The sequence below is a fragment of the Periplaneta americana genome, chromosome 14 (genome assembly GCF_040183065.1).
Source record: "Periplaneta americana isolate PAMFEO1 chromosome 14, P.americana_PAMFEO1_priV1, whole genome shotgun sequence".
Classification (NCBI taxonomy): domain Eukaryota; kingdom Metazoa; phylum Arthropoda; class Insecta; order Blattodea; family Blattidae; genus Periplaneta; species Periplaneta americana.
The window spans coordinates 153,669,004-153,692,951 of NC_091130.1; the positions used below are offsets into that span (position 1 = coordinate 153,669,004).

Consider the following 23,948-nt stretch of genomic DNA (forward strand, 5'->3'; position numbering starts at 1 on the left):
CATCAGTGTTATTTTATTTCTTTCGTATTTCGTATTCATAATAGCTATGAGGAAATATAACCTTACTTTGTAATTATTATTCAGCACGTCACCTACAACTTTCATTTGTCAACTGTTTGTTTATGGAGCGTGGCCTACTATAAGAGGTTGTCATTTTATGCAAGTTTCATGACTCACCCTCTAATATAGAATTTAAAGATTAATTTTAGCCAATCAAAAATTGTCTTAAATGTGTAGAATCATTACCAACTGCTGTTGAGTAGTTAAAATAGTGCTAACAGACGTTATAGTTAAGTGTTGGTTATCTTAAACAAAATTATGTTGAACAAATGGAAAATACATTAACAAAGCGTTAAAAATGAACATACTGTTAATTTAACATTCGTTAAGCAAAATTAAACATTACTTGGACAAACTGGCCATAAGTCTCATAAACATTTCGTTGGTACTGTGATACACTAGCTACATGCTACACTAGTCGGATTTCAGAGGCATTGCTGCAACGTTATTCCAGTCAGAAGCCTTGGTACTACCCATTGCAGAAGATGCGATGAGCAAGAAACCTTAGCCCAGGCATGTCAAAACCCTGCACATTGTGCACTGGTCTCTGTGCAACGTGCAGTTCCTATTCCCCTACCTGGAGGGAGTGAATCGGCTTGGAGGGGAACGCGACAGGGCTGTACAGTACCTATAGTAGCAGATCAGCTTTTGTTTCAGAAACACAGATCAGTACGGGTGCTCATTGAGCTGTGATTGTCAATGCGTTATGGAAAATAAAGTTAGGAGTCCACAGATATAACGAAGAAGAGAAATCACGGATCATATAACATAACTGTTATGATGTTTTCCTCAGCCAATAGTAATTATTTTAAAATGAAAGGCTTTCATCATATCATGTGGACCTAATAGTGATGTGAGAATTTAAATCATATTAGTAAAGTTCTCAAAATATGATATTCGCCAGCTCTTATTTCTTAATTAGTACTCTCACGACAAGACAAACATGACAATGATGTTGTTTTGGAGTCTGTACTAACACAGCCATCAATGGTTAGACGACTTACAACTTTTATTTGATAAGCTGATAAGTGATGAGAATATAGTGAGTAATACATGTGAGGCTCTTGAGGTTGTAAGGGAAGGAAGAAAGCAACTATTTGTAAGGCAGAAAAATTTTCTGGAAAATAATACATAATGGCGAATTTTCCACCTCACGTTACTATATTCTCTTAATATACTTAGTTTAATAAATCTTTAAACCTGACATAAAGAAAATGTCCTCACTTCACAGCCTGTGAAGTACTCTTTTAACCCATTTGATCCCAAGACACTTTCAATGATTGGAATATAAATATTTCAGAATTGATATTAACCCATTTATGCCCAAATTATTTTTTATTAAAAATGTTGGTGTTTCTTATATTACTACTTATTGACACATAAGGAACAAAATAAGATAATTATTGGTCCTCTCAAATCATTTACGCCGTAAATAATGCATGTTCCCATTTGGGAACAGTGGGAGTAAAGGGGTAAATCAATTCAGTAACGCTCCCAACTTGCTAATACTTGCTCTCAACGTTTTCCAAATAAACTATATATAAATTTAAATTCAAGCTTAATTTGTCAAATTTATTAATAATAATGTGAATTTATATTAATATACAGCAAGGAAATGATTCCAGTGTAAAAGCCTCACAATGTCCTATTGCATGTAATTGGGAGTAAAATATTTTCTTTCTTAGAATTTGTGCACCAATGGTCCCAATAATGCTTGAGGAACAATGAAAGAGTATTACTTTGAAATAATCAGTACTTACTACGTAAAATGAAATATTGTGTTCGTTTTTTGTTGTTTCGAAATTACTGCAATATTTATAGTTTCTTCAAATACTGTATACAAATCATGTAAATAAATGATTCTATACAAACGACTGCATTGTGAATTGTGACTGAGTACGTCTATTGTTTCTTGTGTTACAATTATTGTCAAATATAGACACTGACAATAACTGTGTTTTTTCCTTCTGCTAAGTATGTTTATAATGTCCAAATGTCAATTCAATTGAACACTAGAAGCGCAGAATAGACTCTTGTACATCCCTCCCGCTAAGAACTGGTAAGAGCAACACGTGAATGACGCAATCTGCACAGACCGGCGATCCGCGCACATACACTGCACTTTCAGTGTCTCATTTTTGACATGCCTGCCTTAGCCCATGTACTGGGTTTTTGCCGGAAGGGAGAATTACTGAGAATTGACCGCCATAATAAAATTCGCTCTATGATTGCCAATGAACTTCGCCGGGCTGATAAGTATGAGCTGTACGAGGAAATTGGGTGCCTTTCTGCTGACGGTTCAACTTGAAGAGCAGATATCATTATTATAGACCGAAAAAAAAAATGTGAACTCATTCTCGATCCCATAATCCGTTTTGAGAACAGCGAGGAACAACCTAGAGAAGTCTGCAAAGAAAAACGGGCAATTTATCTGCCATGCTGCAGCGATTTGGGGACCAAATATAACATCAAGACATGGGACGTTATAGGAATTATGATTGGGGCTAGGGGCACAATCCCACGGGAGTCCTTAGAATTCTTCCGAAAATTAAAAGTTCCTGACAGCACCCTGGACATGATATCCTCCACTGCACTGAAGTCGTCGATCAGCATAATTAATCATCATTTATATTCTTTATAAAATGTAACTTGTCTTGTAGCCTAAATTGTTTGTTATATTTCCAATAAATTTCTCAATGACAGCCTACCTAACTAGGGTTTCTATTAAAGAAAAAATTGAATTAAATATAAATATTAATTTAGAATTGATTAGGAGGCTGATTATTAAACCCTGGTTGGGACGGCTATCAACTATCTATCTTATGTACGTTTATGTTTATTTGAACATTTTGCATTACGTGTAAAACTGAAAGTAGGCAATGCCTTAATAATAATCATTTTAATATCACATCACAATGACTTAGCACAGTTTGGAACATTCATACTACTGACTTAGCACACATCAGAAAAAAAAAAACTGAGAGACTATAATGGGAATAACACGGAACGTAACACTATTTGGAAAGTTTCAAGTGTATTCCTGTATAGATGCATGGGAAATAACGTTAACATATAAAATAAGAAATCGTTTATAAATGCTAATATGTTTTCGCGGGATATCAGCCGAGTTAAGATTTTGGAATGCTCCAAGCTTTCGACTGCTATCTCTGCAGCCATCTTCAGGGAAGTGATGTCCGAACAGAAAGTCGAAAGGTTATATAGATGTGGCTGTCTCAGGTGAAACGGGATTGGTTGGCGGATCGGCCAATCCGGGGCCGGGAATTGTCATCGCTCGTAAGCTCCGCCCCTCCCGGGATTACTGCGTGAAGTTTGGCGGGCGGCGAGCCCTGTTCCGCCGGTTGGAATCGGTTGCCGTCCTCGGTCCGTGATCGTCATGACCTTGATTGTAAGAGGGCCTGAGTTGGTCTAAGGCCGGTGTCCATGCCTGACTGAGCTGGAGTCCACTGTCTCTGTTAAAGTTGTTTTTCTCCAGCTTGATCTCTATGGCCTCCTTGATTGTACGATCCCAGTAGTGGCTTGATTTGTTAATGACCTTGGTGTGGTCAAACAGTATTTTATGCTCCTTTTCTATGCTGTGTTGCGCCACTGCAGATTTTTCCGGGTAATACAGCCTCAGGTTCCTCTTATGTTCTTTGATTCTGTCTTCTATTGTGCGGCCAGTCTGCCCTATGTATACTTCGCCACACTCGCATGGAATCTTGTAAATCCCTGGAGTCCTTAAGCCCTGACTGTCTTTAACTTGACGTAGATGACTCCGGATTTTGCTCTGTGGTTTATGGATGGTTTTGATATTAACCTTCTGGAGGATTCTGCTTATTTTGTGTGACACGCTCCCGCAGAATGGAATGAAAGCTTTCTTTGTCGGTTCTTGCTTGCTGTCTAAGTCTATTGTGTTACATCTCGTGGTAACTTGTTTGAGGGCTTTGCTGATGTCTCTCCGGCTGTAGTTGTTTTGCTGTAGTGTTCTACGAAGATGGTCCATTTCTGCAGGCAAGTTGTTGATATCGGAAATGACTATGGCGCGATGTAGTAGACTAGTCAGGACGGACTTCTTCTGCGAAGGGTGGTGGAGGCTGAGTGCATTCAGGTACAGATCTGTGTGCGTCGGCTTTCTATACACGCCATGTCCGAGAGTACCATCTGCTTTCCTGTGTATGTGGATATCCAGGAACGGCAGTGAGCCCTCTGACTCCACCTCCATGGTGAACTGGATATTCGCGTGGATGCTGTTGAGATGTTGTAGGAACTCTTGTAGCTTGTCTTGTCCGTGCGGCCAGACCACGAAGGTGTCGTCTACGTAGCGGAAGAAGTGGCTCGGCTTGTGTGTGGCTGAGTCTAGGGCCTGGTGTTCGAAGTGCTGCATGTAAAAGTTAGCAATAGCAGGTGACAGCGGGGAGCCCATTGCCACGCCGTCGGTTTGTTCGTAGAACTCACTGTTGTACGTGAAGTAAGTAGTAGTCAAGGCCAGTCTGAAGAGTTGTAGAATATCATCCGGGAATTGTTCCGCTACCAGTTCAAGAGCCTCTTTTATCGGAACCTTTGTGAAGAGTGAAATTACATCGAAGCTCACTAGTAGATCTGATGGGACCACTGTGATGTTCTCCAGAATTCTAACAAATTCTGTAGAGTTTTTCACATGATGTTCACACGTTCCAATCAGGGGTTGGAGCATGTTGGTTAGATGCTTGGCCAGGTGAGACAGCCACATCTATATAACCTTTCGACTTTCTGTTCGGACATCACTTCCCTGAAGATGGCTGCAGAGATAGCAGTCGAAAGCTTGGAGCATTCCAAAATCTTAACTCGGCTGATATCCCGCGAAAACATATTAGCGAACCAACGCCGAGAAAGCCTCAAATCATACGTTTATAAATGACTTAGCACCGTTTGGAAAAACCACTCTTCAATTATTCCATGTCATGCTTTCTGATTTATAGTGACGGAGGAAATAATTTAAATTTCGATATATTGATATTGCAATATACTGCAAACCTAATTACGATAATCGATATATTTTGCAAAAATATATCGATATATCGAACGATTATCGATATATCGCTATTCCGTAAGCAAATTGCATTTTCAGGTGTAGCCTACATTTAATAATAATAATAATAATAATAATAATAATAATAATAATAATAATAATAATAATAATAATAATAATAATTCGTGGCGCTACAGCCCGTGAAGGGCCCAGACCAGTGGTTGCCAAACACCACGAAATTTTCACGTAATAGAAATGCAACCCGCACACCACTATCGCAGGGAGAGGGGTGGAGTGGGTATCTCCTCAGGTAATGCAGTGAATAACAGTGCAGAGACTGACTGTGACCAGAAAACAAAAACAATATAATATTCTTCCAGTTATCAAATACACACACTTTTTTACATGTTAATTTTTTATCCTTCTATTCATTATTTTTATATTATTAATAAAATAAAGTAAATTTATTTCCTTATTTACCATAAAAAGAACGTGTACTTTACATCAGCAGATATTTGAAATTAGAAAAACGTAGTAGGCTGGTCACGAAGTTGTAAATTATACTACATACTTCCAAAAAAACGTCGAAGTATTTTACTCATTAAGACATAGAAGCCGATACTTTTTATTGTTTATCTATTAATGAAATATTCAAATTACACTACATACGTTGGAAAAAACGTGGAAGTATTTTATATCGATTAAGACATAGAGAAAAACGTCGAAGTATTTTACCCCGATTAAGACATAGAAGCCGATAGTTTTTATTGTTCGTTTATTAATGAGATATTCAATTTACAGGTAAGGGCGTGGTAGTCTTCATAACAAGAAGAATAATGACAATGTACATTGTTCTTTTATACTTCATTTAAAATTTTACAACAAATTAAGTATCTCATATTTTTGCCATCTGCACAAAATAAATACTTTTCTTCCCATGCTCCTTAAAATTAAGTTTTTACTTATTATCTGTTTTCGAAAAGACATCGAAACATATTATCCTACACACTTGTAACATTACATGTGTACGTCCGCTGCTGATAAATGTCTTTACTTACATCGAAGTGATGGCTGTAAACAGAGGGTGGGGGTATGATGCCATGGTTACGCTTGAGTGGAGGCAGGGGCATCTGTCGCGACACAGCTTTTGGCGATCACTGACCTAGACCGACCAGCCGGTTGCTGGCCTCACGCCCACATGCCGAAGCAGAGGTGGACGATCATCCAACCAGAATGGAGGTATCGTGTGGTTAGCACGATGATCCCCCCAGCCGTTATAGCTGGTAGCCTACATTTACTGTATTAAAATTAAATTATTTAAATTTTAATTTTCCTTTTTACCATTGAAATTAACATAACAGTCAAAAGCATAAATTTAAAATTGTAAAAATAAACAATACATTTTCAATACCATTATGCTGTAGGCCCTACCCTAAATCAAAATTATGGTGGAGGTAAGGTGAGCTTAAATGATATAGTGGGAAAGAGTTAAGTGAACTCTACATGGTTGAGTATTTGATATTGGAAGACGATTCAATTATTCCAATTTTATATAGAATTCAATCCAGGACACAGATATAATGCTCTTTTTCTACCTAACAACGTAACCATTTTTAAATATAAGTAAGTAGAACTTGTAATTATTTTTAAATGTAAGTAAACTGTACTTAGAATATTACAAGTTTTAACAAACTTGACAATCCTTCTGTAGTAAGTTCCCATTGCAACATTTCAAACAACAATGGTGATGATGATAGGGACAGAATTTTTATGCACTAAAATATATATATAATAAGAAAACAGAATGTCAGTACTAGGTTGTGCATAGAAATTGTTGCCGTAAACAAATGTCACATCGATATTAAATCCTTGTCTCTCTTTCTATTTCAGAATATAGAAATAAAAGTTTTGATTCCCGTTTTGAGGTCAGACGGTTCCCTTTCAGATGAGATTTGCTTCTGCTTTGGAGAACATTAATAACAATATTAAAACAGTAGTAGAATTATCGGAGTTTTCTAGTGTGGATTTTGTTGTTGTTGATAATGATAATAATTCCACAAAAAAAAAGATAAATTTATGAGAAAACCGATATATTACACGATATATTGAATCAAAATTTCGATACTGATATATCTATATATCGAAACGAAAATATCGGTATTTCGTAAAAACCGATATTATCATTCCCATCTCTACTGATTTACAAATGACAAATATGAATTACATCTGACCTTTTTTGAAATTCACTTAAGATTAATCTGAAATAAAATTGATATTTTCTGAATTTCAGCTAGACAAACTACAGGGTGTTTAAAAAATACGGGGCATAATTTCAGGTATGTATTTCCCACATGTAGACAATCAAAATAGTTCATTACAACATGTGTCCGGAAATGCTTTATTTCCGAGTTATGGCCTTCACAACATTGAAATTCACCGGAACGTTTTTCTTTCCGCAGGTCGTTGTCATTACAGAAGATGTTCAAAATGTCACCTCCTGCTTGAATACAGACCTCACATTGATGTCTCATTGACCTGCGTACACGATCCCAAACTCCAGGAGTATTGCGTATGTCCTCAGAACATGCCACAATTCGATTCCGAAGGGATTCCAAATCAGGCACCGGAGACGAATAAACCAATGATTTTAAATGGCCCCACAAGTAGAAATCGAGAGGGTTCAGATCAGGTGAGCGTGGAGGCCAAGCAACTGGGCCACCTCTACCTATCCATCGATCAGGAAACCTTCGATCCAAGTACCGGCGAGCCGTACGACTGAAGTGTGCAGGAGCGCCATCATGCAAGAAGTGAATGTGTTGACGATTGATCAGTGGAGTGTCTTCTAAAACATGAGGTATGGTCCCGGTGAATTTCAATGTTGTGAAGGCCATAACTCGGAAATAAAGCATTTCCGGACACATGCTGTAATGAACTATTTTGATTGCCTACATGTGGGAAATACATACCTGAAATTATGCCCCGTATTTTTGAAACACCTGTAAAGTCAATGTTAGCTGTTCAACTCGAGTTTGCGAATAATAAAAAAATCTGCACTATGGGAATACTCTATTAGGAAGATCTCTGCAACGTTAGGTAGACAGACACCTTTGACAAACGACGATACTCTTATGGTCAAATATTCATAAATGTTGATGATAATGATTACTTTAATTACGACACGGTTGGCAACCCTGTTGTGCAATAGGAATTTCTTATTACAAAATATTTTCTTATTCATTATAGTCAATGAGACGCGAGCTCTGCCAATAGCTGGCGGTATGCGAAGCCACGTGATCTCGCGGACCCAATGAGAGCAAGTTGCCAGAAACTCAACACTGCGGTCGAGAAGCAAACGCGCTAAAAATAACGGCGGCGTCGCGTCGGATCACGGGCACGGCACGCCTCTCCGCCCCCCGACGACACCACCTTCCTTGTAATGAAGTGTGAATTCAGAATTATCACAGATTTTTAGTTCCACGACAAGAGGACGTGCTCGAGGACTGCAGGAGGACCGCAGCATCCAGGTACGCGCAGATCATCATCTCAATGTCAGCACTGAAATGCCACTCAGTCCCGTGAAGTGAAGTATTTATGTTTTTACAACACACATGTCACTTTAGTAGCGTTTGATGCCACATGGTTCCAGGCTATAATAAGTTTTCTGTTAATAGATATTTCACGCCGGCTTGTTTGTATACAATGACTAAAGGCGCCGAGTTTTAATTTTGCGTGCTTTGAATCTTGTTTAGAACACGAATCACTGTCAGCTGTCAATGTGTCATCGTGCTCACCGCATGCTATGCGAGTCCCACCATATGTTCACATAGTGTATGTATGTGTATGTATTTATTCACACTGCAATGGGTATATACCCGGTGGCAGTGGTAAATAATTACACTCAATAATAATAAACTTATTAATTAAAAATACAATTAATAATAATACTAATAATTAATACTAACAATAATAATAATAATAATAATAATAATAATAATAATAATAATAATAATAGGGAATATCCTAAATTAAATGAAGCACGATCACTTAAAATAACATTTAAAATAATTCTAATTTGTATCTTAAACCCAAGTTCGAACTAAAACCCACGAGTATGATATGTTCATATCTGCACAAGTACCTTTCAACACTACACTCATTTCGCTGTCAACTCACTCACTGCACTGGAACTACGACACATTTCACTGATTCTATCCTGATTTCACTAACACTTCAAAAACATTTCACTGTTCAAATACTTTGCACTGCCACTATAAACTATAAAGCTTCACTGACAGGAACACGTTTCACTCATACAACACACTTCACTGACACAACACACTTCACTGACACAACATAATTCTTCACTGATACAACACTTCAATAATAAAATATCATTTACACCCTTTAAATACTGTGTATAATTACCGTCTATTAGTAAAGTCCTTAAGCCTATTTTTAAATAAATTTTTGGTTGTTGGTAAAGCCTTTAGTAAGTCTGCAGGTAAAGCATTCCAGTCCCTGATAGTACGATTGAGAAAAGAAAACTTTCCAATGTCCGTCCTCTGTCTTCTTTCCCTCAATTTATATAGTGGTCGGCTCAATTTATATGAGTGGTCGAGTATACAAACAAGCAAAGTATTTTAGGATGAATGTTGCTATGGGTATGTAAAACCGCCGATAAATATTTTTGCAACAAATGAAGAATTCTGATAAGCGAACTTATATTTTACAGTGTGAATTCTGATAATGTAGCCTCATTACCAATAGACCAGCCATCGGTCGAAAAATGGGGACTAAGACATAACATTGTAATACTAAATGAAGAGTCCACTGCAAGAATGATGGATGTTATTTGGAATACATTTTTCAGGAGAAGCAATGGAAAGTTAGAAATGCATAGCGCTCAAAGCTTAACTGTGATTTTCCGATCATTACTGGACTATGACTATCAGTGTTAATGCCATATAATTCTGTATGTACATTCTATATGTCTTAAGCTATGCATTTACAGTCTTGGTTCATTTTCGACAAGAAAGTGACATCCATCATTCTTGCAGTGGACTCTTCAAGCCTAAATCACCATATTAATAATGTAAGACAGCCATTCCATTTGTCTCTGATGTTACATTTTACTATTTTCTAACTCTATATATTGAAAATGAAATGACTTTTGTCAACTTTCATTATTAAAATCAATTTAGAAGATCAGTATTAATTTACAGAAAAAAAATTGTCGAATAAAATATTATTATTGCAGAAAATAATGAAACGGTTCCGTCACGGATGTTACAAGCTTTGTAAACTCACTTCACACCTTATTAACAAAAGGTGTAAAACACAGGTCTCTGTCTCAAGCAAAAAAGAGATTCATTCTCATGGTGTCCATGTGGAAGCTATGCAAATCTCATGGCATTCAATTGGTTCACAAAATCATAATCGGTAATATTTTATAGCTGTTTCTTCCATGTCACGGATGTTACAGATGAGTTAATGTCATTCATTCATTCATTCATTCATTCATTCATTCATTCATTATCTTCCATAGATCTTACATGAGCAATGAAGCTTTAAGATGTGGAACAAGTCAAAATTTTACAATATTACAATTACATTTTTACAAATTTTTACAATATTTTACAATTTTTACAGTTTTACAATGTAGTAATTTTCTACAATGATGAGGTGAGGTCCGAGGATTCGCCAAAAGATTACCCGGCAACAACTTTGACATTTCTAAGTCAAAATATTCACTTGAACTGTAAGATTAATTCTTATTAACTCAACCTACTTAAATAAATGACAGAAAGAATATAGTACAGAGTAAAAGGTCCCTTGATCCTGGAGCTCTGGCATTAACAATGAAGACTCTGAAAATATTTCTTCAACAAAAACTTCTTGAAAAACATACTCGTACATTAACAGCTGATCCCTCTATGAGTAAGTGCTGCAAACTTTAGGGAAACAAAAAGTACCCATTACCCAGCCAAGACCACTTATATTCAATGCCCATAAAACTTATAAAATATTTTCTTTTTGAAAATAAAAGATTAGAATATTTAAATGTAGAGTCTTATCTAAGTCTTAAACTAATACTTACTTACTTACTTACAAATGGCTTTTAAGGAACCCGAAGGTTCATTGCCGCCCTCACATAAGCCCGCCAGCGGTCCCTATCCTGTGCAAGATTAATCCAGTCTCTATCATCATACCCCACCTCCCTCAAATCAATTTTAATACTATCCTCCCATCTACGTCTCGGCCTCCCTAAAGGTCTTTTTCCCTCCGGTCTCCCAACTAACACTCTATATGCATTTCTGGATTCGCCCATACGTGCTACATGCCCTGCCCATCTCAAACGTCTGGATTTAATGTTCCTAATTATGTCAGGTGAAGAATACAATGCGTGCAGTTCTGTGTTGTGTAACTTTCTCCATTCTCCTGTAACTTCATCCCGCTTAGCCCCAAATATTTTCCTTAGCACCTTATTCTCAAACACCCTGAACCTATGTTCCTCTCTCAGAGTGAGAGTCCAAGTTTCACAACCATACAGAAGAACCGGTAATATAACTGTTTTATAAATTCTAACTTTCAGATTTTTCGACAGCAGACTGGATGATAAGTCTTAAACTTATAATAAACAAATTTAATATTCGTGAAAAAAGACTTTTTCATTGGAATTCCCAGTTTGTCTATAATAGCTGAAGACGATTATTATTATTATTATTATTATTATTATTATTATTATTATTATTATTATTATCATCAAATTTTAGATGGGACTAATTATATAAAACGCCAGGCTGGAAATAATAACAACAATAAAAATCGTAGTTTTGAACTGCGCAGTATAACTGCGCGATAACAACAATGGTCAGGGTTGCCAACTTGGTGAGTTAGTAGTCTATCTATAGAGAGTTTAATTTTTGAAGTCTGGTGACAGAGTACTTCGCTGGCATATTCAGTCGTGCCAAGAAATGTCAAGAAGATAGCTCGCAGGTGGATAACGCCATAACAACAAACAATATTATTATTTATTATCCAATTTAATACACTCTATTTCACCCTGAGGTATATTAGGGTTATAGTTGGCATCAAAATACATATTTTATAACCAATAAACAATAGTAAAGTTATAATATAAAATAGTGGTCACAGTTACAATTCACATGAATTATATAAGAATGCATCTTAATGAAAGAATGGATCCTGTTAAAGATTAATGAGATGCTTGAGGAATAATCAATGCAAAAGATATACAAGAATGTCTAACCGCTTCAGAGTAAATACAAGACCTTAAAAATATTATCAATAGTAGATTAATATAACAAAGTTTGAATTTCACTTTCAAATTAATACTTAATTCATGAACAATGGAACAGTTAAGAGTAATAAAGGGATATTACAAGCAATGATTTACGGTTACAAGTTACATACGTGATTCAGGAACAAGTACAATAATTAAAATAATAAGACAAGTAATGACTTACAACTAACGAATAACGAAATTCTTGAAGGGCAATATATGATCGTAGGGGCAAAACAAAATATAACAACAAATAATAAGAAGTTGTAAGATACTGATGACCAGGGAACGGATTTATATGGACTAAAAATATATGAAATATGTAAATATATATGTAGTTATTTTTACCAAAATATGGAATTAAATATGGATTTTTACCAAAATATGGAATTAAATATGGACTTAAAATTATAAAAAAATGACTATGTACGTTAAATATTGGTACATTTTAATCAAACTAAACAAAAAATATAATGGACGTACCTTATCTTCCAATGTAGTTTCAACAAAACACAATTTTTATTGTCTGTTACCATAACAATAGGTTACAAACATTTCTTTCAAGTGCTGAAAAGTGAATCTTCTTCTATTGTCTCTGAGGATAGATTTATACTGACTAAAAGAGCGTTCGACGTCACAAGAAGTAACTGGTACATAATTCAATTTCACAATGTCTGCTGGGGATAAGTCCAAGTTAATCTTCACTGTTGATTCACCACTCATCACAGCAACAACCTTTTGTAGTTCTTCATATCCAGGGTTTTTTGAAAGTACAGTGTCCACCTTAGCTCTTACTGCATCTGCAACTTTACCTCTACCACGATTCAGTTGTTCCACAGTACTATTTATAATTTCAAAACTTTCAGATAGTGAAAGGTGCCTATTTTGGAGACTTTTGAGCGTTTTTATGATGCATGAAAATGTATGCTGAATGTGAGCTAAGTCATTCTTCACACTTATGTCACAGGTAACTGTTTTCGCAGTATCAATTGAGACTGCATCTTCAGAGTCCAATGCAAGGAGAACATTGTTAATAGAGTCTATATGTTCGGCATAATATTCAACTGCTTCTAGCCATGTACCCCATCTAGTTAAAATTGGCTTTGGTGGCAATGGAATTTCAGGGTACATTTCTTTCAACACGTTAACTCTACTGGGAGCTTTGAGAAATACTTTTTTCACTGATGAAATCAACAAATCTACTTTAGGGAAATTGTCTCTGACCACTTCTGCCACACGATGAAATGCATGCGCCACACAAGTAAAATGAGTCAATTTAGGATATACAACAGATAATGCTTGTCCAGCTTTGACCATATAAGGGGCAGCATCGCTAATAAAGAATAACACATTATCGTACATAATACCCTTTGGCCACAGGATACCCATAGCTTCGTTGAACAGTTTAACTATAGTTTTGTTATTGCACTTTTCTAGAACATCACAATGTAAAAGAATTCGTTCAGAATATTGTTCACTTAACAAACCGATAACTACATTACCAACAAGTCTACCTTCTTTGTCGGGAGTCTCATCAATGGAAACCCAAATTGAACTATCTTTAATTTCATCTCTTATCTTCTGTATTGTCTCATCGTAGATGGATGGAGCATACGTCTTCCTAAGTGTTGACTCATCCGGGATTGTATGTTGAGTATATTTTTCAAGGAATTCCCTGAAGACCTTATTCTTTAGTTTGTAGAGAGGAATATCAGCAGAGATGAGAGAACGGCACAGGTCGATGTTAAACTCAGATCTTACATTCGATGTTGTTGGTTGTGTTAAAAACAATTGTCTCTGCTTGGAATTTAGTTGTTTGTTGGCCTGATGTTTACTAGTTGTAATGTGTTGTTGCACCAGGAACTTTTGTGTAGATGATACTGCACACTGACACAAATTACAAAATAATATTTTATTGTCAGTTGATAAACCATCTTCTTTAAATTCTGAAATGTAACTTGTTAGTTTTGATTTTAAATTGACTGAATGACGTACTTTTGGCATATTTACCGTCTTTATAGTATGATTTACAAAACTGAACCTATGTGTACTCTGACTGGCATTTAACTGTTGAGCTGCACAACTGAAGTCTGTTAAAAATTTTAAATTAAATTAATACAGTTTTGTAACTTACTTTCCCATTGTTGATAGGACTGCTAATTTTCAAATAACTCTGATGTTAAAGGGATTACTGAACATGTGTTTAAATCTCTATTGTTGAAATGTATTTTTAAAAGTTAATGGAATTTTGTTTTGTTTTATTGTTAAACCTAATATAATATGGACTGTTTTATATGAAATATGGAAAATATATGGAAATTAACGAAAATATGTACTAAACTCTAAAATATGGAAAAATATGGAAAATAAAAGTAGGATTTTTCAACCCTACACATTGTGAAACATAAAGATAATGCAAAATATAAATTATATTAGCTTTATAAGTAAATATGTATTTACATATAAATCCTTTCCCTGCTGATGACTCTAGATAATTTTTCACATTACCGGTACTTTTACATAATTCTGTTATAACCGTTTATATTACTTTTAATTTATAATTGAGACATTTCCTGACGCACGTTACGTCGTTTTTTCGTTTCCAGCATAATTATATTGGATTCTTAATAACGCATCCCTTCTGATAAAATATTTTTCTACAACATAGAAACATTTGAATGTCGTTCTACGCAACACTGTTATACGAGAGCTAAAATGTTTGATGTTTTGTTTCAAATTTAAGATTTTACAATCAAGTTTTTGTTCCAGAGAAAGCCTCAATTCTATCAAATAACTTATACAATGTAAATTTTTATGAATACTTAAACTTATTCTAGAAGGGCTTATTTTATTTATAACGGAAAAAATTGTTTTATTGCTGCATGCATTGCTTTAGTAGGACTATTGTACCAAATTGTTTAGGATTGTACACCAGAAAAACCCCTGCCGTTTTCAAGATATAATTTAAGTGCTCGTTTAATGGTAGCGGGATAGGATTTTCCATGCGGAAGGCTGGAGTCCAAAGCACACTGAGTTCAACGTACTTTTTATAGGAAAAGACAATGTTGGTTATGTTTTTTTCGAAGTTCTCCCGTTTTCCCACCAATTTTTCATGATCACAGATCTGTGACGTAGGCCTATTATCCGTCACGTAGCATGGGAATGACAGGAACCTTAAAGAATTTAGTATTCTGTGTATTTATTTGGAGATTTTGTTTATTTTTAATATGCATGTCTGTTTTTTGTGGTACATGGCTATTTTATACTTCATTATTTCGACGCATTTTCGGACTCAAGACTCAATATTTCCATTTAAATGCGCCTTCATCTCAAATGTGAAAGCATCACCTTTCCGGGCTGAAGATCGGGGTGCAAATACTGCCTAGTGCAAATGAAAATTTTCGTGGATATAGTCGGAGGTTCTCCTGATTCCTGGGTTTTCATTCCACCATTTTATCATCATTTTGTCATTATCACGAAATATCTGGCCTTATCAGCATTGGGCTATGTCCTTCAGTGCAGAACTCAGCATTAAAACACAGAAAGCTTAGAAATAATAGCCTATATCAGGCCTGAACAAACAGCTCTCAACGATATAGGTAGAGGAGAGGGAAACGACCACTCAGTTATCTAGTGGAGTGCAGTGTGTAGGCCTATTCTCAGTAACTGTTTCACGTTGCTTACCTACTGCTACAGTACAGTATGGAGGAATCTAAAAGACGGAACATAACATTTAACATTTACAACTCGAACTTATTGATCTTCAGTGTGACCTAAAGGCTAAAAGATCGTTTGAATAATACTTCTAGCCTGGTTGAGTTTTACAAGACTAAACATTAGCAATAATATCCACGACTACACAGGCTGGCTGTGAAAATGATTTCTATGTTTGGCTCAACATTTATATTTGTGAGCAACTGTTTTCTATAACCAACTTTAATAAAGGCAGACATCGAACATCTAACTGAAGTTTCATTACGACCAGTAGGCTACTGTTCCTTTCAACTGCCAACAGCATAAAACCTCGTTTTCATGTACTGATAAATAAAAATATAACAAACTGATATTGTATATTTAAGTAGCTATAGAATTCCTATTATTTCTGTAAAACAAATATTTCTTTATTAATTAATAATAGTCCAAGATAGTTTTGCAAACACTGAACGGGAATTCATTTCATAAACACTCTTACTAGTACTGTATTTCCTTTTGTGTATATTTGTACGAGATCACCCCTTCCAGTCCACCCTTATACAGAGCGCAGCTAATACCTGCATTCCGCTCATGTCCTGTGAGCTGGCTCGGAGAGCGCAAACCTTGTGCAGGCCTGGCCTAGTTCGAAAGTCACGTATATTTTCTGCTACAGCTCAATGGAAAACGCTCGGTCACGTCAAACAGCATATTTTAAAATACATTTTTTTTTTTCACAAAAACCATCTATTCTTGATATCATTGTTGTGCGAATTGTGACGTCATCGGAAACATTTTTAAATGACATTCTGTATTTTTCTGTATACTATCTGAAAGATTTTATTAATCTCCACAAGCTATAAATTGTTTTATGCTCGACCATGCCGAAATGTAGTAATTATACACCTGGTAGGAGACCTTTAATGCATGTCATTAAAGTACACCTACTCATTAAAGGTCAGGTCTTTCAGCCAATGACGACTCAGGTTACAACTGTTCAGCCAATGACAGGTCAGCTTTCTACCGTTATAAAACCGCAAGTATCGATTATTCTCGGATATGCAATCGAAAGAGAATTAGCGAAAAGTCACGGAGGCTGGAAATCCAATACTGTCGCAGAAGGTTATGTTCTGTTACTATAATAATTAGCGTTAATTGTAAATAATATTCAAATAAATTCAATTTGTCATCTCGTTTTTCAATGTCTAATTTATTTTTAATGTTATCTCTGTAGGTTCTTATGGCCTAGCAAGGTCAATGTGAACATCTCTTCCTCGGAAAAAATCAATACTTTCGCGTCTGCGCACATCTCACAACATACGGGACATTGGCCAAGGTCAGATACAAAGAAAATTAATAATATCAAGTTAGAAATATGGTCGAGCATAAAAAGTCGTATGAAACTCGCCTATAATGATAATTAAGAAGCTCGTATGAAAATTATGAAACTCGCTTGCGCTCGTTTCATAAATATCCATACTCGCTTCTTAATTACCTTCATTATAGGCTCGTTGCATAATGTACTATTATACAACAAACGTTGCTATAGTAACAATATAAATAGTTGGATTTCCTGGTGTTATGGAAGCAGTTTATCCTTAGAAATTAACAGAAAATAACGATGTCATCAAGTAAGAGAATTGAGATTTTAATGATGATTGGATATGATGACAGGAGACGTACACAAGATGAAGTATGTGCACTTTCCAATAAAACACATCAAAATCGACCTCCTATTTTATCAGTCTATTGTGAGTAGAATACATTAATACAAAACAAATTCAATGAAAATGGATGTGGGAGATGTCCAAAGATCTAGTAGACTATCGTAAACTACTGAAGAATTGGAGCTAGACTTTTTGATAACAGTGAAAGATATTCACATTCTTCAATTACTGAATTACAATCTACATTATGTATCGAGAACAACCATCTGGAGACTGCTGCGTTGCAATAAATATCATCCTTGCAAGAGCTAATGGAAGGTGACTGAGACAGAAGATTATTTATTCTGAGGCAATGACCAACCTCGGCGATAGAAACCCCAAATTCGTATCAAGCTTTCTTTTCTCTGATGAATCTACATTTTGTCTCAATGGAGAAGTGAACAGACAAAATTGCAGGTACTGGTTGATAGAAACTTGCACGCAATTTCTCCAGAAGGTAAATGTGTGGGTAGGGATTCTAGGATGGAGAGTTGTGGGCTACTACTTTTTTGATGATACACTTAATGAGGGAGATGGGCAGGGGATGTAGCACATATGAGCGAATCCAGAAATGCATATAGTGTTAATTGGGAGGCCGGAGGAAAAAAGACCATTGGGGAGGCCGAGACGTAGATGGGAGGATAGTATTAAAATGGATTTGAGGGAGGTGGGATATGATGGTAGAGACTGCATTAATCTTGCTCAGGATAGGGACGAATGGCGGGCATATGTCAGGGCGGAAATGAACCCCCGGGTTCCTTAAAAGCCGTAAGTAAGTAAGTAAGTAAGTAAGTAAGTAAGTAAGTAAGTAAGTAAGTAATAAGTAAGTAAGTACCACTTAATGAGGACAGGTATTTAGAATTTTTGCGTGAAGAGTTAATACCAGCCCTTGCCGTTCTTCACCCAAATCTCTAGGAACTTAAACAGCACCTATTTACTTACTTACTGGTTTTTAAGGAACCCGGAGGTTCATTGCCGCCTTCACATAAGCCCGCCATTGGTCCCTATCCTGAGCAAGATTAATCCAGTCTCTACCATCATATCCCACTTCCCTCAAATCCATTTTAATATTATCTTTCCATCTACGTCTCGGCCTCCCCAAAGGTATTTTTCTCTCCGGCTTCCAACTAACACTCTATATGCATTTCTGGATTCGCCCATACGTGCTACATGCCCTGCCCATCTCAAACGTCTGGATTTAATGTTCCTAATTATGTCAGGTGAAGAATACAATGCGTGCAGTTCTGTGTTGTGTAACTTTCTCCATTCTCCTGTAACTTCATCCCTCTTAGCCCCAAATATTTTCCTAAGCACCTTATTCTCAAACACCCTTAACCTATGTTTCTCTCTCAAAGTGACAGTCCAAGTTTCACAACCATACAGAACAACCGGTAATATAACTGTTTTATAAATTCTAACTTTCAGATTTTTTGACAGCAGGCTGGATGACAAAAGCTTCTCAACCGAATAATAACAGGCATTTACCATATTTATTCTGTGTTTAATTTCCTCCCGAGTGTCATTTATATTTGTTACTGTTAAACAGCACTACATTCAGTAATATTTAATAAACGCACCCTACATGATGCAAAGTATAGAACAGATGTGCAATTACTGCGGTTGGAAGTATTCATAGAAAGATCCAGAACACATAGAGAGCTTGTGTGTTTAATTGTAGCTAATCTCTCCTCCGCAGCTCACTAACTTCGTAATCGACTGTGACTCAAATTCCCAACAGACCAATTCGTCAGTGTAGTTTTCTAACAACATCCTTGGAATCGAACTGTAGCATGCCAAAATAAATCTACACGTAAACAATAAAACTCCTCCGCCCGCCTTGCATGCTAGGTGAACGTGGCTGCCCTTCCGCCTCAGTAATAACCCCGACTAGTCGTGATGGGATTTGTGTGGGACAAAACAGACTTGTGGAGGATTTTTTTATCGGGGTACTTCCATTTCCTTATTTAATTCCACCAACATTCTTCACCTCCCCCTCATTTCGTTCATAATCTGCAATACTTTTTTTTTTTAATGAAACAGGACTTTTCTCAAGTAATAATGTCACAGTTATCTGAAGAGCTTGTTATTAAAGTTGGACGAGAGGTAAAAAAACTTGATCCACAATACTATTATCAATGTGATGCTGAAAATTTTTAAGATCATTCTTATAGGCCATATAAACATTTCTGCATAATTACCGTTGCTTACGAGATTGGCGCATAGCACGATCGAGAGTAGGTCTCTGAGAGTCATGACAATTTCTGCCGTTAGGTTCGCCTCGCTGCACTAAGAAATGATGAATAGTTCCATTACTAAGCGTTGTGTATCGTGAAAATAGTTTGATTAATTGTACATTATTGATCGAGTACGAAAATTATAAATATGCCAAGCATATTACAGTCTTATTTGAGATTTATTGATGACTTGTTAAATATCAGTATGCAGATTTTCAGCGTCATTTAATGGAATTTACAATTTTGTTTCCTGAAAGTCTGAATTTGTTGAATTAAAATTTTGCTTCCAAACTACATTGTTCATCTGGTTCATTTACTTTGGCAAGTTGATTGTTTTCAGTTCCGTGTTTTTCCTCCAGATTTCGTTCCCTCTAATTTGTTATAATTGCTGAAAGTGAACTACCGGTTTCTGTTACTTTCAGACATTATTATTATTATTATTAATTATTATTATTATTCTTATTATCATCATCATCATGGAGTTGTCTGTTTTTGAACCCAAAGGAAGCCATTTTTAAATTGAAACTGTTACTTTTGAAACCAAATAATATTATCTCAATATCAATGAATTAATACGAATAATTGAAACACTTTTGCCCTTGTAACGTAGCACAATATTTTATTTCATACCATGTTGAATTTCCTTGTTTTCATTTAAATAACAGTGAAGACATGCGCAGTTCAGGGCCCACCATTCAAACAGTCGACATCATTGTTGGAAGAATCGATACCATTCAACAATCAACAATCAGTTGATAGACGAAATAATCATGGAGGGAGATTCAGATGTAGATGTTCCACAAACTATTTGATAAATTAATAATTTAAACAAGCAATTGGAAAATTAATCTCTATCAAATCAGAATTAAGATAGGCCTATAAAAAGGAATAGGGCCTATTTTGTTCTTGGGAAAAAATGAACAACGTGAAGCAACTGAACCAAGATGTTTTATTATCCTACGAGTATAATGGTGGATTCGGTAAGTGAAGAAACATATATTTGCAGTTATGTATTACGACTATTACAAACCGGTATCTAGGCCTACGCTAGCTAATTAGATGTTATAGTTCATTTCGCATTAATAAATGTGTTATTTTGTATGTAAAATACGTGTAACATCGAAATTGCTTGACGCTCGTTATGGGGTCTTGTCGACAACAGATCACTAGGACACTTCTCAACACAACTAGACATAGACAATATAATAGACTTGCCTACACAATGCGTTGTAACCATCAGGTACGCATTTAAGTAACAGTATTTTAAATTCATTGAAAAGGTTTGAGATGGTAGTCTACGTTTTTATGTTGGTAGAATTTGGGTAGCGCAAGTAATTGCAATACCTAGCGTAAAGTTCCATTTTTCGCATTCTTTTGAAGAACGTAAGTAATATTAGATTCGAATGAAATAAAAATAATTTTACATAAGCCTACCAGAAATTGTTCAATAAAATCCTAAAATTTTTACATGTCAACAAGTGAAATACGTAGGTGCCTACCGGTATAATGGACCAGAACTTATATTGGGAAAACATATAGATTACCTTTGCTCTAAAAAGAAAATAATACATAGGCCTAAATTTTACCAGCTACGATCCCTTCAGGCATGTAATATAACGCGGCCTATTTATTTCGCTTCAGTCCAGTCGGTTATTGAGTATGGAATAATAGGTTGGGAAGGTATAACAAAATCTATTCTGTTCCCCCTGAACCAAGTAAATAAGAGAACAATTAAAATTTGTTTAAACAAGCATTTAATTTATCCAACAAATATTATATATATATATATATATATATATATATATATATATATATATATTAAAAGGTTATCCATTTTGACGTCGCCATAACCTTTTTAAGAATTACGATATACACAAAACAAGAAGACACTTATATTCATAAAGATATGGAGTTTATTGGATTCTGTTTAAACGTTGAATACGTCTGTCATTTTGTTCTTCAACAAGCAACAATCTTTCTTCTATGTTGTGAACAGCATTTACTAATAGATCTGGTGAAATATCTTCAATTTGTTGCGAAATTACATATTTCAGTTCGTCGGTAGTCGTAGGATTAGTTATAAAGAACTCGGTATTTCAAATAACCCCATAGCCAAAAATCTGCTAGATTGATATCAGGAGAACGCGCTGGCCAAGTGCAGGTAAATTATGTTTTCTTCTGAATTTTCGTATGCCGTTTGTTAAACTTCTTTTACATTCATAATAACACTGAACAAGACTAATTCGTTCTTGTAAAGTCAAAATCATTTTAAAACACAGTCAATGATAATGATTTAAGAATTCAATAAGAAGTGAATTTATTTTGACACATTATAAACAAACCCTGTTACCATATTAACCTAAACAAATGAGTGTGATAAATGAACAAATTCCGTTGTTCGGTACATACAAATGTGTTACGATTTTGTGTATACGTTAATTAAAAAAAAAATGTTATATCTATTTCAAAATGTAACTTATTTTTGAAAAACCCTGTACATTAAAATGAATAAAATTAAGTTTACTCAGTATGAAATAATAGGCCATACTTAAAGGTTTCGAAGTTTCAGAGATTAAAAAAATTACGAATGCATATCACTTATTAATATATTACCAGAAAAACAAAATCAAGCACTCGTCAAAATAATGATTACGCTTAATTCCATATGAACACAGTCTAGTATATACAGTCACGAAGCTTGAGTTGTGAGGGTGCTAGGAACAATAGACTGTGCCGGTACTATTTCGCATTGTCTGTAATGGGGCGATATTAGCGATGCTAGTGATTAGCAACTATCTATGGATGCATAATTACTACGTATTGGGCTTCGTGACTGTATATACTAGACTATAGTATGAAGATTGCTATTTCGCTCCCACTAATTGAACATAGGCATATTTAGGCCCAAGACTATAGAATTCCTTTATTAATAAAACAATTATCCTCACCTGACACTAATGAATGTTTCTGGGGTAGAAAAGAAGTGCACAAATTATTTTTGTTGTAAACTTTTCTCTAACAGAAAAATGGACTCTTAAGAATATTGCCTTCATTTTTATATTTCAATTAACCTTATTTCATTCTGTAACGCACATTGTTAATATTTTTATATTATCTTTTTATTTTTGATTTTTCAAGAACTCTCCGAACACAAGCTTTGGTTTTTTTTTCGGGAGTAAGCTAATTAAAAATTATATGATTTAAATATTTTGTAACACAGCTCAATAAATTATAATTTAAAGTACACTCTGGAGGTAATACGGGTTTCCGATGCTGATATAGTTTTAAGGGTTTGGGACTCCGAACTCCGGGCTTATCAATTGCATCCGAATTGGCTCCGAAAATAAAATATTATGTCCTGACTGGCCTCAAAAATCGTTTTGCATTGACTCCCAATAAAAGCAAATCCTTTACACAGAGACAGCGAGACATGTAAAATGTTTCTATAAAAAGTCACTTACAGTTCGATGGCGCCGTAAAGCGTTTCTATCAAAGACACAGTTAAATGACGCTGCTGTGTCACGTACTGTACATCCATACACTGCGCGGTATGTTGCATTGCGACGAGTTCAACCAGTTCAATTTCATTCGAAGTTGAATTCTCAATTTTATTCCGCTCATCCCAATACTTTTAACTTTATTGATGTTTTAATTTCTATCCAAAATAGCACATAGGCCCACATCAAACTGAACGGTAAGAAGCATCACAGAAAGAAATAACAATTTGAAAAAGTGAAATTCCTTAAAAGTGTTATGGAAGAATATAGAGGACGTGATATTATTCTACGCAGTTTTTATCAAGTTAGTTTTACGTTTTTACCGAAAATATAAAGAAGACGAAGCTAATGACTGAAGTACTCCACAACTGTAAATAACATTTTTAACCAGACCCACGTAATGTAGACTTTGCATCCTGAAAAATATTATTTAAAAATTTTCATACTTTT

General features: G+C 35.4%; 1 protein-coding gene across 3 annotated transcripts in view; it reads left to right on the forward strand.

The window, feature by feature from the left end:
• The first annotated feature begins 8,436 nt into the window (after nt 1-8,436).
• The window catches only part of LOC138713875 (putative RNA exonuclease pqe-1), a 203,417-nt gene continuing 187,905 nt past the window's right edge, over nt 8,437-23,948 (forward strand). For 2 of the 3 annotated variants that reach the window (XM_069846353.1, XM_069846354.1), the window contains exon 1: nt 8,437-8,592. The gene's annotated coding sequence lies outside the window, so the exon portion shown is untranslated. The remainder of the gene's footprint in view (nt 8,593-23,948) is intronic. The other variant, XM_069846355.1, reaches the window with a different exon arrangement.